Below are 15,440 nucleotides of genomic sequence, written 5' to 3'. Positions count from 1 at the left end.
ATGCTCACCTTACTAGACCGGAATGGAGGTGGGTGGTCCTGGGACTTCCCACAGGGCAGGGAACCCTGATTGCTCTTCAGGCTGACGATGGAGCGGGACTTGATTGGGGGAGGGGGAGGGAAATGGGAGGTGGTGGCAGGGAGGAGGCAGAAATCTTTAATAAATTAATTAATTAAAAAAATCAAATAAAAAATAAAAAAGTGCTTCTAGATCCACAAAAAAGAGGAGTCAATTTCAGCTTCTTGGTAGCTTCATTTTTTTCAGATAAGCTCTGTTTGCTGGTGGTGAGCTTCTTTAAGAAACAGATTCCTGGTTCATACCAGTGACATGAATGGCTCTGAATCTTTCGGGAAGTTCTGTTATGGAGCACTTAAATGAGGTTTGTGAATATCATGCTACTATTGCTTAATGGTAACATAGACTTGCTGCATCCCTGGTGCTGGGGCAGTAAACATGGCTTGATGGACAATGAGGCAGGGCCAATAGGTAGAGCTGAAGCATTAGTCTTAGCTATGCCTGCTTAGCATTTTAAAAAAATCTCCTGATCAGAAAAGAATTACAGATATACAGTAAAGATGCATTCATACAAAAAGACCTCTAAACAGGTCAGAGTATATTTAATAAATGTGCATGGGCTTAAGGCAAAGAGGATAAAAATAGAATCATAGACTAAAAAATATTTTAAGGATTTTAAACTGGGGTTTTTAAAGGAAAAATAGAAAAAATAATAATGGGCCATGAAAAGATGAAAAATATACAGAGTATGGATTATATACACTATTATGTTTTCATTGAATTTTTGACTGCAGAGAGACATTTGATTCTGGGGCCTGCTAAACGAAATCAACATATATTTTAAAGGTATCTTGACTTCAAAATTTGAATCTAAGTATATGTTACTTTGGAAAAAAGGTTCTGCTTGTTTCCACAGAGGGTGGGAACCTGTGGATTCCTTCCAGGTTAATGTGTTTTGAGGGAATAGGACCCCCCCAAAAAAGGTCTCCATGAATCCTAAAAATACTTCACCCAACAAACAGCAGGAAGCAGTTTGGAGAAAACTAAGCCAAAATTCCCCAAATGTTTTTTTTTATAAGTATTTGTTTTCATTTAAAATGTGTTGGGTACAAATAGTTAATGGTTACAGTAAATCTCTTTCTAAAAAAATGGGAGATATGATATAGAAATTAATACTTTATATTGGTATGGGTTTTGGTCTTTTGATAAAAATATAAGGTCAATATTGTTATGAAGGAAGGAAGGAAGGGAAGGAAGGAAGGGAAGGAAGGAAGGGAAGGAAGGGAAGGAAGGAAAGGAAGGAAGGGAAGGAAGGAAGGAAGGAAGGAAGGAAGGAAGGGAAGGAAGGAAAGGAAGGAAGGAAAGGAAGGAAGGAAAGGAAGGAAGGAAAGGAAGGAAGGAAAGTATATATATATATATATATATATATATATATATATATATATACGCTCTTTTAAGGTATCATGCTTATGCATCTCATTTTAAAATGTAATGTATAATTAAGAAAAACATATTAATAGTAGTCATCTATAATAATCAAACTTTTACTTATGTTAGTTATGTTTTCTAGATATGCAGAGATATATTTCAGCCAGATAGATAATCTTCAACACTTCAAAGACCTACAAAATATGGCATTTTAAAGGTTTTAAGACTTTTCTCAACAGTGAGACATGACTGTTTCTAGTACCACCAATTACTTCAGAGAGGTTTCTGAGCATTAAAGAAACTTATAATGGAATTTGCCTTCAATGTGACAAGGCTAGCCATTTGTGCAAGAAACAGACATGGACTGGCTGTGTGCCTGAGAGTGGGGCTCTGTGCATGGCTCTCAGAGGCATGAGCAGCTCCACCATGCTGGACTGGGTGGACAAGCAGGAGTACCATATATACCATAGTAATGGTGCAGCTTAAGTCTTAAGAAGCACTTAGCATTTTAAAAAGTGCTCCTGGACAGTAAAGAATTACAAATATGCAATAAAGACAACTACAGATGAGTCATAGTGTTGGATAAATGGCTTAAAAGATAGAAGAAAAAGAGTATAGAGAGTCATAAAATAAAATTAATGTTTTAAAAAAATGGTAAAGTCTTTAAAGAGACAGAGTACAGATAGTCATAGATTAAAAATAGTAAAGAAAAATAAGTCATGTAAAGATGGAATATAAACAGAGAATCTGGATTATGTATACTATTGTATTTTCTTTAAATTTTTTGACTTTGAAAGAACTAAGTAAAGAGATATATTTCATTGTATAGGCTGCTAAGCTAAACCAGCATATGTGTTCTAAAGGTATCATGACTTCCAAATTTGGGTCTAAGGATATGTTGCTTTGGAAAAGAGGTTCTTCTTTTGTTTCTACAGGGGATGAGAACCTGTGGATTGCTTCCAAACTAGTATGGTTTGATGGACCAAGACCTGCTGAAAGTTTGCTGTGAACACCCCCAAAAAGAAAATACCTCACCCAATAAACAGCAGGAAGCAGTTTGGAGAACTACACCCATATTCCCAAATATTGTTTATATCTTTCTAGGGTCTTTGATGGAGTTGAAGAACAGATAGTTATAGTTTTCCTTAGTTATGATAATAGATAGATTAGATATAAAACTTTAGACTCACAAAGATAGGATAGATGATAGAGTATTTTCCTTAGTTTGCCAAATGTAAAGGGACTATTATAACTATAATTCTTGCTTGATAATTATTTTGTATATGTGATTTTACTATGTTAAAGTTAAAACTTCTCTTTTTAATTAAATAGAAAAGAGGAGATGATGTGAGGTGTCCTTCTGTATGTGTGTTGCTTTTACAGTTGATAAATAAGGCTGTTTTGTCCATTGGCTTAGCAGAGTAAAGCCAGGCATGAAGTCCAAACACACACACACACAGATGGAGGGCAGATTCGAGGAGATTCCTTGTAGCCACCAAAGGAAAAAGATGCCAGAATATTACCAGTAAGCCTCAGGATTGTGGCAATCAATAGATGAATAAAAATGCCTTAATTTAAGATGTATGAGATAGTTAGAAATACATCTAAGGCATTGGTCAAACATTGTTGTAATTAATATAGTTTCTGTATGATTATTTCAGTCTGGATGACTGGGAAATGAAAGTGCAGTCTCTGCTTAGAAGTAACAAAAAAAATCAACAACAGGTTTTATATATAAACTTGACACAAGTTAGAGTTCTCAGAGAGGATAAAATCTTAGCTGAGGAAATGTCTCAATGATATCCACCTGTAAGACATTTTCTCAATTAGTGATCAATGGGAGAAGGGCCAGCCCATGGTTGGTGGTGCCATTCACGGGGTCTATAAGAAGGTGGGCTGAGTAGGCCATGGGAAGCAACCAATAAGCACTATCCATCCATGGCCTCTGCATCAGCTCCTGATTCAATGATCCTGTCCTGTTTGAGGTCCTGTCCTGATTTCCTTCCGTGATGAACAGCATTGCTGAAGTGTAAGCTTAATAAGCTCTTTCCTCCCCAATTTGCCTTTTAGTCATGGCATTTCATTGCAGCAGTAGAAACCCTAACTAAGGTAGTAACCAAAAAGGTACTTAAAGAAATGACACTTGGCAGATGGATGTGTTTTATTTTGCAGAGTTTGGAAATTTAAAATATGTGCACCATACCATACATACATACTCAGGATTTTAATGGGCAACCACTTTGAGTTTGAAAAGGCTGATTCTATAATTATTTATTTATTAGAAGTTATGGTCATTATGGCAATAACTGTACAAATTACGACTGACAAAGGTCCAGTATATGTCTCTAATAAAATAAGTTTTTTTAACATATTACAACATTAAGCATATTATAGGTATACCACACAATCCTACAGGACAAGAAGTTATAGAAAGATCTAATCATACTTTGAAAGATATTCTAAATAAATAAAAAGTGGTAATAAAGACTCCCAAAGATAGCTAACACAGTACTTTATTGGCATTAAATTTTTAAATGCTAATGAACAAGGAATAAAGGCCATGGAGAGACATGGGATAATTGAAAAAAAAACTGAATTTAATCATGCTATATATTTAAAAGATGTGTTCACCTCAAAATGAAAACCAGTGTATGCATTACGTTGGGGAAGAGGTTTTGCTTTTGTTTCCACAGAAAAAATTCTTTGGATACCATCAAGATTGATAAAAGGACAGACAGTTCCGGGCGGTGGAGGCACCGGCAGGCAGGCCCGGCAGGCAGACCTAGGCGGCGGAAGCACCGGCGCGCAGGCAGGCCCGGGCGGCGGAGGCACCAGCACGCAGGCAAGTCCGGGCGGCAGAGGCACCGGCGTGCAGGCAGGCCCGGGTGGCGGAGGCACCGACAGTCAGGCCCGGCAGGCAGGCCTAGGCGGCGGAAGCACCGGCGCGCAGGCAGGCCCAGGTGGCGGAGGCACCGGCAGGCAGGCCTAGGCGGCGGAAGCACCGGCGCACAGACAGTTCCGGGCGGTGGAGGCATCGGCAGGCAGGCCCGCTAGGCGGCGGAAGCACCGGCGCGCAGGCAGGCCCGGGTGGCGGAGGCACCGGCAGGCAGGCCCAGGTGGCGGAGGCACCGGCAGGCAGGCCCAGGCGGCGGAAGCACCGGTGCACAGACAGTTCCGGGCGGCGGAGGCACCGGCAGGCAGGCCCTGGTGGCGGAGGCACCAGCAGGCACGCCTAGGCGGCGGAAGCACCGGCGCGCAGGCAGGCCCGGGCGGCGGAGGCACCGGCAGGCAGGCCTATGCGGCGGAAGCACCGGCGCGCAGGCAGGCCCGGGAGGCGGAGGCACCAGCAGGCAGGCAAGTCCGGGCGGCAGTGGCACCGGCGTGCAGGCAGGCCCGGGCGGCGGAGGCACCGGCAGGCAGGCCTAGGCGGCGGAAGCACCGGCGCACAGACAGTTCCGGGCGGTGGAGGCACCGGCAGGCAGGCCCGGGCGGCAGAGGCACTGGATGCAGGATAGTGCGGGCAAGAAACAGTGAAGCCTGCACTGAGAGCAGATTGCCCCGCTACAATTAAATCAAACCCAATAGATAGCATCGGTAAGAGGAGATGGTCAGACGCCAAGGCAAGAATCCACCCAACAATCTGAAAAACAACATGAAAACACCAGAACCCAATGATCTTACAACACAAGGACTTGAACACCCTAACACAGGAGAAGAGGAAAAAACTGACTTTTTGAAAGCAATAGAGTCCCTTAAACAACATGTAAAAAACGCCCTCATAGAAATGGATGAGAAGTATAACAAAAAGTTTGAAGAAATGAGTAAATACGTAAATGATACCCTGGGAAGCCAAGAAAAAACGATCAAACAGGTAATGGAAACAGTCCAAGAATTGAAAACTGAAATGGAAGCAAGGAAGAAAACACAAACTGAGGACCAGCTGGATATGGCAAATATAGGTCAACGAGCAGAGACTACAGAAACAAGCATAATCAATAGAATACAAGAGATAGAAGAAAGAATCTCAGATTCTGAAGACAACATAGAGAAAATAAACGGACTGATCAAAGAAAACACCAAAACCAACAAATTCTCATCACAAAACATTCAGGAAATATGGGACACAATAAAAAGACCAAACCTAAGAATAATAGGGATAGAAGAAGGAGAAGAGGCACAGCTCAAAGGTCCAGAAAACATTTTTAACAAAATTATGGAAGAAAACTTCCCCAACATAAAGAAAGATATTCCTTTGAATATTCAAGAAGCATACAGAACACCAAACAGACTGGATCAAAAAAAAACGTCCCCTCGCCATATAATAATCAAAACACAAAATATACAGATTAAAGAAAGAATATTAAGAGCTGCAAAGGAAAAAGGCCAAGTAACTTATAAAGGTAAACCGATCAGACTTACACCTGACTTCTCTATGGAAACCATGAAAGCCAGAAGGTCCTGGATAGAGGTACTGCAGAAACTAAGAGACCATGGATGCAAACCCAAACTACTATACCCAGCCAAGCTATCGTTCACTATCAATGGAGAAAACAAGACATTCCAGGATAAGAACAAATTTAAACAATACGTTGCCACAAATCCAGCCCTACAGAAAGTAATAGAAGGAAAATCACAACCCAAGGAATCCAACATTGCCAACACTGCCTACAATAACCCAGGCATCTAGTGACCCTTCAACAGCACAACTCAAAGAAGGGAGACACACAAACTCCTCTACCAAAAGCAGTAAGAATAACCGGAGTTAACAACCACTGGTCATTAATATCACTTAATATTAATGGTCTCAATTCACCAATAAAAAGGCACAGGCTAAGAGATTGGATACGAAAACAGGATCCAACAGTCTGCTGTTTGCAAGAAACTCATCTCAACCACAAAGACAGGCATCTACTCAGAGTAAAGGGTTGGGAAAAGGTTTTTCAAGCAAATGGTCCTAAGAAAAAAGCAGGTGTGGCCATACTAATTTCTAACAAAACTGACTTCAAACTAAAATCAATCAGAAGAGTTCGACAGGGACACTTTATACTCATATCAGGAACGATTCAGCAGGATGAAGTCTCAATCCTGAATATCTATGCCCCTAATATAAAAGCACCCACTCATGTAAAAGAAATATTGCTAAAACTCAAGGCAGACATCAAATCACACACACTAGTAGTAGGAGACTTCAACACACCTCTCTCACCAATGGACAGGTCAATCAGACAGAAAACTAATAGAGAATTAAGAGAATTGTTGGAGGTAATGAATCAAATGGACTTAACAGACATCTATAGAACACTCCACCCAAATAGGAAAGAATACACCTTCTTCTCTGCAGCTCATGGAACCTTCTCGAAAATTGACCACATACTTGGAAACAAAGGAAACCTCCACAGATACAAAAAAATATCAGTGTCCACCTGTGTCTTATCAGATCACCACGGATTAAAGTTAGAAGCCACCAACAATGCTACCCCCAGAAAGCTGACAAACTCATGGAAACTGAACAGTCAACTACTGAACCACACCTGGGTCAAGGAAGAAATTAAGAAAGAAATTAAAGTCTTCCTTGAATTTAATGAAAACAAAGAGACAACATACTCAAACCTTTGGGACACGATGAAAGCAGTGCTAAGAGGAAAGTTCATAGCACTAAGTGCCCACTTAAAGAAAACGGAGAAAGCATACATTGGGGACTTAACAGCACACCTGAAAGCTCTAGAAAAAAAAGAAGCAGACGCGCCCAGGAGGAGTAGAAGACTGGAAATAATCAAACTGAGGGCAGAAATCAACAAAATAGAAACACAGAAAACAGTCCAAAGAATCAATGAAACAAAAAGTTGGTTCTTGGAGAAAATCAACAAGATTGACAAACCCCTATCCAAACTAATTAAACGACAGAGAGAGAACACTCAAATAAATAAGATCAGAAATAAAAAGGGGGACATAACCACAGACACAGAGGAAATTCAGAGAATCATTAGATCTTACTACAAAAGCCTGTATGCCACAAAACTGGAAAATGCAAAAGAAATGGACACTTTTTTAGATAAGTACCATATACCAAACCTAAACCAAGACCAGGTGAACGATCTAAATAGACCTGTTAGTCGCGAAGAATTAGAAACAGTTATCAAAAATCTCCCTTCCAAAAAAAGCCCAGGGCCAGATGGTTTCAATGCAGAATTCTACCAGAACTTCCAAGAAGAGCTAATACCTATACTTCTTAATGTATTTCACAATATAGAAACAGAAGAGTCATTGCCAAATTCCTTTTATGAAGCTACAGTTACCCTGATACCAAAACCACACAAAGACCCAACCAAGAAAGAGAATTACAGGCCTATCTCACTCATGAACATCGACGCAAAAATTCTCAATAAAATACTGGCAAACCGAATCCAAGAACACATTAGAAAAGTTATCCATTATGATCAAGTAGGCTTCATTCCAGAGATGCAGGGCTGGTTCAACATACGCAAATCTATCAATGTAATCAACCATATAAATAAACTGAAAGAAAAAAACCATATGATCATTTCATTAGATGCTGAAAAAGCATTCGACAAAATTCAACACTCCTTTATGATAAAGGTCTTGGAGAGATTAGGGATACAAGGGGCATACCTAAATATAATAAAAGCTATTTACAGCAAGCCGACAGCTAACATTAAATTAAATGGAGAAAAACTCAAAGCCATCCCACTAAAATCAGGAACACGACAAGGATGTCCACTCTCTCCATACCTCTTCAATATAGTGCTTGAAGTTCTAGCAATAGCAATAAGACAACATAAGGGGATCAAGGGGATCCATATTGGAAAGGAAGAAGTTAAGCTTTCATTATTTGCAGATGATATGATAGTATACATAAGCGACCCCAAAAACTCTACCAAAGAACTCCTACAGCTGATAAACACCTTTGGTAATGTGGCAGGATACAAAATCAACTCCAAAAAGTCAGTTGCCTTCCTATACACTAAGGATAAGGAAGCAGAGAGGGAAATCAGAGAAGCATCACCTTTCACGATAGCCACAAATAGCATAAAATACCTTGGGGTAACTCTGACCAAGGAAGTGAAAGATCTATTTGACAAGAACTTTAAGTCTTTGAAGAAAGAAATTGAAGAGGACACCAGAAAATGGAAGGACCTCCCTTGCTCTTGGATTGGGAGGATCAACATAATAAAAATGGCAATTCTACCAAAAGCAATCTATAGATTCAACGCAATCCCCATCAAAATCCCATCAAAATTCTTCACAGATCTGGAGAAGACAATAATCAACTTTATATGGAAAAACAAAAAACCCAGGATAGCCAAAACAATCTTATACAATAAAGGATCGTCTGGAGGCATTACCATCCCTGACTTCAAACTCTATTACAGAGCTACAGTAATGAAAACGGCTTGGTACTGGCATAAAAACAGAGAAGTCGACCAATGGAATAGAATAGAAGACCCTGACTTTAGCCCACAAACCTATGAACACCTGATTTTCGATAAAGGAGCTAAAAGTATACAATGGAAAAAAGAGAGCATCTTCAACAAATTGTGCTGGCAAAACTGGAAGTCAATCTGTAGAAGAATGAAAATAGATCCATATCTATCACCATGCACAAAACTCAAGTCCAAATGGATTAAAGACCTCAATATCAGTCCAAACACACTGAACCTGATAGAAGAGAAAGTGGGAAGTACTCTACAACACATGGGCACAGGAGAACACTTCCTACGTATAACCCCAGCAGCACAAACACTAAGGACATCATTGAATAAATGGGACCTCCTGAGACTGAGAAGCTTCTGTAAAGCAAAGGACACTGTCACTAAGACAGAAAGGCAACCCACTGACTGGGAGAAGATCTTCACCAACCCCGCAACTGACAAAGGTCTGATATCCAAAATATACAAAGAACTCAAGAAATTAGACCGTAAAAGGTTAATCAATCCAATTATAAAATGGGGCACTGAGCTGAACAGAGACTTTTCATCAGAAGAAGTTCAAATGGCCAAAAGACACTTAAGATCGTGCTCAACTTCCTTAGCAATCAGGGAAATGCAAATCAAGACAACATTAAGATACCATCTTACACCAGTCAGAATGGCTAAAATCAAAAACACCAATGATAGCCTCTGCTGGAGAGGTTGTGGAGAAAGGGGCACTCTCATCCATTGCTGGTGGGAATGCAAACTTGTGCAACCACTTTGGAAAGCAGTGTGGCGGTTTCTCAGGAAAGTCGGGTTCAACCTACCTCTCGACCCAGCAATACCACTATTGGGAATATACCCAAGAGATGCCCAAACATACAACAAAAGTATATGCTCAACTATGTTCATAGCAGCATTGTTTGTAATAGCCAGAACCTGGAAACAACCTAGATGTCCTTCAATGGAAGAATGGATGAAGAAAGTATGGAATATATACATATTAGAGTACTACTCAGCAGTAAAAAACAATGACTTCTTGAATTTTGCATACAAATGGACGGAAATTGAAAACACTATCCTGAGTGAGGTAAGCCAGACCCAAAAAGAGGAACACGGGATGTACTCACTCATATTTGGTTTCTAGCCATAAATAAAGGACATTGAGACTATAATTCGTGATTCTAGAGAAGCTAAATAAGAAGGTGAACCCAAAGAAAAACATATAAGCATCCCCCTGAATATTAACCTTCATCAGGCGATGAAAGAAGACAGAGACAGAGACCAACATTGGAGCACTGGACTGAAGTCTCACGATCCAAAGGAGGAGCAGAAGGAGAGTGAGCACGAGCAAGAAACTCAGGACTGCGAGAGGTGCACCCACACACTGAGGCAATGGGGATGTTCTATCGGGAACTCACCAAGGCCAGCTGGCCGGGGACTGAAAAAGCATGGGACAAAACCGGTCTCGCTGAACATAATGGACAATGAGGACTACTGAGAACTGAAGAACAATGGCAATGGGTTCTTGATCCTATTGCACGTAATGGCTTTGTGGGAGCCCAGGTAGTTTGGATGCTCACCTTAATAGACCTGGATGGAGGTGGGTGGTCCTTGGACCTCCCACAGGGCAGAGAAACCTGCTTGCTCTTTGGGCTGAGGAGGAAGGAAGACTTGATTGGGGGAGGGGGAGGGAATGGGAGGTGGTGGCGGGGAAGAGGCAGAAATCTTTAATAATTAAATAAATTAATTAATTAATAAAAAAAGAAATAAATAAATATAGAGACATTAAAATGATTGGAATTCTAGATAGGGAATTAAAAGGCCTATATTAAAATAATTAATAACATCAATGTGTATCCAAATAAACATGTGAAAGAAAAAAAAAAAGATTGATAAAAGATTAGATTCCAACAGGAGAGATCTCTTGATTAGGAGAGGTGATAGTTCTTAAAACAGCTTGGTCATTCAATCCAAACTAACTTCTACAATTAACAAATGCATTTTATTAGGTATAAATAAATAGATACTTTTATTATAAAAAGATAATACTTTTTTTGTTGCCAAAAAACATTTTGTATTGACAAAGATATAACCTGACAAAAAAGGACCTCCCCAAAGTTAGGGTTGGGAAAATATTTTGTTTTCCTTTTTCCAGGAGAATAAAAGCATCCAACCAAGGAATCTGTAGACCACTGGACAAATGAGACATCTGCAGAAGAAGACAAATTATCCAGAGAAAAATGTTCCAAGAAAAAGATCAGAATTGGCTTACTGGTATGGCACATTTCTAACAGGATAAAATATCAGAAATCTTACTTCTGCTTCTGCTGCTTTTTACAAACAAAAAAGGCAAATGGTCTTTTTGTGGTCCCAATTCAATTAAAAATCAAAGCTGATTTTGGAGTTATAATGTGGTTCTCTTCTTCTCTAAACCCAAACATGCTTCTTTAAAAAAAAAATCCAAAATCTTTGTCTCATGTCAGAAGCGCTACCTGATATGGGGCAGAAGAAAACCAAATTTAAGGAACAATTCTATTGTCACTAATGTATAAATATATCTCTAAATTTATAAGATTACTATATATTTAAACTTTGTGTCATAATATTTATGATCATATACATACTAATTCTAGAAATTGCTTCATTTAGCTTCCTGTAAATAATTTTGTTTTTGAGTTGAATCAGGTAACTAGGAATTAAGTTTGTGTACTCCAGATATACTTAATAGATTGTTTTTTAAAAAGATTTTTATTTATTATGTATATAGGTTTCTTCCTTCATGTATCCTGCAGTACAGAAGAGGACACCAGATCTTATTACAGATGGTTGTGAGCCACCATGTGGTTGCTGGGAATTGAACTCAGGACCTCTGGAAGAGCAACCAGTGCTCTATTCCTCTGAGCCATCTCTCCAGCCACCAATAGATGTTTTTTTTTTTTAACCTCTCTGAGGTCTGCTACATGTGACATTTAAAATGTTTAAGTTTTCTGCAGTGAACCATGACCATTTCTCACAGAGACTTATGAAGTCTCCAAAAAGATGATGGCACCCCACAATGACAATTCCACCTGGATTGTAGTAATTCCATTAAGCAGACAAACACCACCCAAAGATGAACATTGGACTACAAACTGCTAAGGACAATTTCAAGATGGTTAGCTGAAATGGTGCAGCCTCACAGACTATTAAGCCAAGACTTCAGATATGCACAATACAAAGAGACTAATCAAAAAAATAATATAGCTAGCTTTCCCAGGACTTGATCATTATCTCAATTTTCTCAGGGTTCCCTAAATATGCCATTGCCTCCAAAAAGGAAGTAATTTTTAAAATATGGCACCCACATTTCCAAGAAGTGGGGTGGGTGTTTTTGGGTCATTTGGTTGATTATGAATGTTTGTCATCATTTAGGGGGCTTGGTTGCAAATTGTTACTGGTCATGGTAAGGGAGGAAACTAAACAAAGGAGGCTGGATTCAAGGATCTCTTTTTATTAGAAAAATTTACTTTTCATTTTTCACAACAACCCCAGTTCCCCCTCCCTCCCTTCCCCTTCACTCAATCCCACCTCCTTTCTTCCTACCCCCATCCACTCCTCAGAGGGGATAAGGCCTTTGTTGGAAAGTCAACAAAGTCTGGCATATCAACTTGAGGCAGGACCAAGCTTCTTACCCCATATCAAAGCTGAGCAAGGTATCCCATCATAGGGAGTGGGCTCCAAAATGTCAGTTCATGAACCTGGAATAGGTCCTGGTGCCACTGCCAGCACTCCCAACAGATCAAGCCACATAACTGTCACCCATATTCGGAAGGTCTAGTTCAGTCCCATGCATGTTCCCCAGATTTCAGTCCATAGTCCATGAGCCCCTACTACCTCAGGTCAACTGTCTCTGTGGTTTTTCCCATCATGCTCTTGACCACACTTGTTCAAATGATCCTTCCTCCTTCTCTTCAACTGAACTCCAGGAGCTCATTCCACTGCTTGGCTGTGGGTCACTGCATCTGCTTCCATCAGTTACTGGATGTAGGCTCTATGGTGACAATTAGGGTAGCCACTAATTTGATTATAGGGGAAGGATCTTTCAGACATTCTTTTCACCATTGTTAAAAGTCTTAGCTGGGGTTATCCCTGTGGATTCCTGAGAATTTCTCTAATACCAGGTTTCTCCCTAATCCCATAATGGGTCAATCTATCAAGAAATCTTTTTCATTACTCTCCCCCTTCCATCCCTCCATCATGGTTTTCTCAAGGATCTCTTTCTGAGGAAAAATGAAGGAGTATGGAATGAATAGGATGGTGTAGGAGGTCCTTCTCTCTTTGTGTTGCTTTCACTGGTTAATAAAGAAACTGCTTTGGGCCTGTTGATAGGGAAGAACTTAGCTAGGTGGGGAAAATTAAAAAGACCGCTAAGAGGAAGAAGGCAGAGTCAGAGAGATGCCATGGACCCGCCACCAGAGATAGACGTGCTAAGACTTTGCTGGTAAGCCATGACCTTGTGGTGATATACAGATTAATAGAAATGGGTTAACCTAATATGTAAGAGTTAGCCAATAAGAAGTTAGAGCTAATGAGCCAAGCAGTAATTTAATTAACACAGTTTCTGTGTGGTTGTTTTGGGGATAAGCTAGTTGGGCAGCCAAGTTGAACAAGTGGGCCCTCCTGTTACAATAGGAGAAAAGGGTAGATTACTGAATGTACTTTAACCTAGAAAGTGACTGTTAGTCTCAAATAATTTACATTGGCATGGACTTTTTATATTGATAGAAATGTAAGGTTATTTTTCTATACTGCATAGATGCTTCTATTCTTGTTTAAGGTTTTGTACCTATGCAGCTCATTTAAAAATGTAATGTATAATTAAAAATACAGGCTAATAGTCATCTATAATAATCAAAAATTTGTAGCTATGTTAGGATTGTTTTCAAGGTTAAATAGGGATATATTTTAGATAGATAAGTTTCTTCAAACACTTTAGAGAGCTACAAAATATGATATTTAAAATGTTTCAAACCCTAGGGATTTTCATGATAGATAAGTCTGCTACTGGCAGAAACAATTTACTTTTAAAAAATGATGATGGGCATCAAAGAACCTCTGTAAGGAATTTGCTTTTGTTGTGACAAAGTTAGTCATGGAAAACTGCCCTTGCCTAGACTGCTGCTGTCCACATTGGATGAACAGGACACAAAGGAAGACTGCTGAATTTTACCAAGACAAAATAGGACAGTCCTTCAAAATTCCTGCTTCATAGCAAAGTCTGTCAGATATTCTAGGCCCATAGGCAAAATATGCATGCCTCGAAGTTGCAGAGGATCCTTGGGTGACTGCCCAGGAAGCCAGCTCTTTCTGTCATTTATATAGTTTCGGAAAAATGTTTGCTCTGTACTTTCTGTTTACTTGGAAAATATATCTTTCTTAGGTTTCTGATGAAGTTAAAGATGAGATAGTTATAGTTAGTTTTTCTTGTTACCAAATTCAGAAAAGAAACTCACAAAAGAGGTATAAAGTATATAAGGTTGAAAGACATAAAAAAATTGTTTACCTAAGAAAATGTTTTGTGTGCTAAGAAGATAATTTTGGGTTGGTAATACAAGTTAGAACAGAAAGTGAATTAGGTTCAAAACTTTGGATTCACCAAGATAGGATAGATAATTGTTTCTCTAATTTTGTCAAATACAAATGGACTGGACATTGTGAATGGGATCCTTACTTGATAATTGTTCTTACTGTATATGATTTTATTGTGTTAAAGTTAAAAAACTTTTCCTTTTTATTTAGATAATACTTGATAATTGTTCTTTTTGTATATAGTTTTACTATATTACAGTTAATACCTTTCTGTCATGGACCAACCTTGACAAAAATACCTCTTGCCAGGGTAGGAGCATTGGCATTTAGAAATATAGTAAAGAATGTGAAGACATGAAAATAATAAGACAGAAAAATATAGAATAGTATCGGGAGGAAGTTCCAGTGAATACTGAAATTGCCCGCATTTAATTTCCAATTGCTTAGAATACCCCTGACCACAAAAGGTAGGGATAAGACAAAAAACTACATTAATGTGATACCTTGATACGAGGAAATGAACAGACCAGTTAAAGGTCACAGGCTACATCCATAGTTACACATTCACACCCTAGATCAAAACATTCAGTAAGCAAACCACCCCCTGGGTGGAATCCTATGTTATTTCCATAAGTGACTGGATGCTTAGTCAGCTTCTTAGGCTTTTGCTTGAGGTAGAAACATATCTACTTCTCTATTCCTGAAATACAAGGTCTGGCTATTAGCCACTTCTGTTGACAATAACCTTGATAACCTTGAGAGAACAGAACTCTGATCTATAAATCTAGGTGGGACCTTTGTTTGAGGTAGGTACATATTAACCTTGAAGGATTAGAGCTAAGTTCCAAAGTTCCAACTCTCTGATCTTTGGTCAACGTGGAAATAGGCTCACAATTTTGGTATACCTCCCTGCTGCTTTTTTTTCTTTTCTTTTTTGGTTTTTCGAGACAGGGTTTCTCTAGAGCCTGTCCTGGAACTAGCTCTCGTAGACAAGGC

This window comes from Chionomys nivalis, chromosome X (genome assembly GCF_950005125.1).
Source record: "Chionomys nivalis chromosome X, mChiNiv1.1, whole genome shotgun sequence".
NCBI lineage: Eukaryota > Metazoa > Chordata > Mammalia > Rodentia > Cricetidae > Chionomys > Chionomys nivalis.
This window is presented reverse-complemented; position numbering follows the sequence as displayed.